Genomic DNA, 2,166 nt, shown 5'->3' on the forward strand with positions numbered 1-2,166 from the left:
CACCAAGTCCAGAGCAGTGAGCAGAGCAACCCAGGTCAAACTGAGAAAGCCTGTTCAGAGGTTTATATAAGGTTGTATTTGAGCTGGGTTTTAACGGGCGAGTAGGCATGTTCCAGATGGAGAAGGACAGAACCTTCTAGAAGGTGAGGCAGTGAGCCTGGAGCAGCATGCTGGAGTCTGATTGTGAAGGTCCACTTATATAGCTTGTACTTAACAAAGGTGACAGGGAGCCAAGACATTCTTCAGCAGGAGGACAAGAACAGACTCATTTTTTTATGAGAGTAGGTGGCAGCCATGTGGAGGGTAAACAGAAACAGGGAGAGTCCAAAGACCAGGTTGCCATTAAGGGGCCGCTGAGTAGTCCAGGTGAGATTTGATGGAGGCTCTGAAATCGGGCAGGAAAGTTTGGAAGGGAATATCCAGTTTTGAGAATTAGTTTAAAAAGGAGTCCTCAAGACGGAGTAGCAAGTGGATGTCGGAGGCTGAGGGAAAGAAGAGGAGGAGACATACATTACGGTAATATTCTCGCTCCATGTTCTCTGAACTGGGCCGTTAGCCATAGACGGAGATGTGAAGTACCAGAAAAGAAGCATAGTTGAAAGTGAAGATAAAGGGAGGGAGGGCAGGATGAGGATTGAAAAGAAGCTACTGGAGTCTCTATGTACTGAGTCCTTTGTAAAGTTAGCAAAAACAGGTTCAGTGAAGTTGTGAAGGAAGTTGGGATGGGAGCCAGCCAGTGACATTGCTCAAAGCTTTGGAATTGAAGGCAACAGAGAGTTCTGGAACATTACTCTCAATATTTGAGGAGGAGGACATGACAACCTAGAAGTGAGAATGAGAAGGTCTTTAAAAAGAGGGGAATCTCTGAGTCTCTGCCTTCGGCTCAGGTCATGATCTCAGGGTCCTGGGATCGAGTCCCGCATTGGCCTCTCTGCTCAGCAGGAGCCTGCTTCCCCCTCTCTCTCTGCCTATCTGTCAGCTTGTGATCTTTGTCTGTCAAATAAATAAGTAAAATCTTAAAAAAAAGGGGGGGGGATCTCTTGAATACACTTTTCAATAAAAAGAAACCGCTGGATAGAAAGGGAGGGGTTGAAGAGAACAGGAAAGAGAAGAGACAGCTAAGAGAGCAGAGTTCTTAAGAACTCAGAAGGTGTTAAAAAAAAAAAAAAAGGAACTCAGAAGGTAACAGAATCTAACAAAAAGCAAGGTCAGGGGTTAAATTTGTACAGGGAGGAATGGAAGGGTACCAGTATTTATGGCATGCCAAGCATCATGCTAGGTATTTTATGTTTATTGATTTATTCCATTTTCATTAAAACTGTACAAAGAGAGAAAAGGAATGCCCCTTTCTCTGGAGGAGGTGGGAAAACAGCAAAAGGTGTTACTTTCAGAAATGCAGCTGTGATGAGCCAACGAGAGTAGCTTCAAGCAGTAACTTCGACTTCCTCTGTGAAGAAGAGGTGAAATCATCTTCTGAGAGTGTCCCATCCAGACACAATATCCGTTAACAGCCGTGTATTCATCCACATTAATAACTTCTGAGAGTAGAACAGAAAATGAGGTGAAGAAGAATGGAAAATTTTCAGTGTCAAAATTATTGACTTCGGACAAGCAGAAAGATTTCCATATAGAGTTGACACCTGTTGGAGCTGGAAAATATACCCTGTGATGACACCATTATCTCCATCCTCCCCCTCCCTGGGAGCTGGGCAGAGCGAGCCACGGGTTGGAATTCTCCTGGGGAGCAGATGCATCCCATAGGTTTGGCAAAACCACAAGTCATTGAGAGTGATGTTGAGACTATTGAGGAAAGGGACTTAGAGGAAAGTAAAGCCAGAACGACGCAGAGAACCTTTGAGAAGACAGAGAAGGGATCTAAAGGAGTAACGGAGTAAGAAATCTACAGGACTGGAGGTTGAGACTCTGAAGATCTTAGAGATACTTTGAGATTCTGGGGTTGACATCTGGATAAAAAGTTGTTTCAAGCAGGATGCTTGTTAGTGACCCCCTACCTTAAATTGGCATTGTCTTATTTGTATTATCAAACGATGGAGCTGTTTATTTCTGGATGGGTGACCAAGAAGGGCTGTGAAATTCCACACTGGTCCCCATCCATCTGCTGGGGTGAGGTAGGTGTGGCTTCTCTGGGAACAGAGTGCTGTGCTA

Source organism: Neovison vison, chromosome 7 (assembly GCF_020171115.1).
Source record: "Neovison vison isolate M4711 chromosome 7, ASM_NN_V1, whole genome shotgun sequence".
Lineage (NCBI taxonomy): Eukaryota > Metazoa > Chordata > Mammalia > Carnivora > Mustelidae > Neogale > Neogale vison.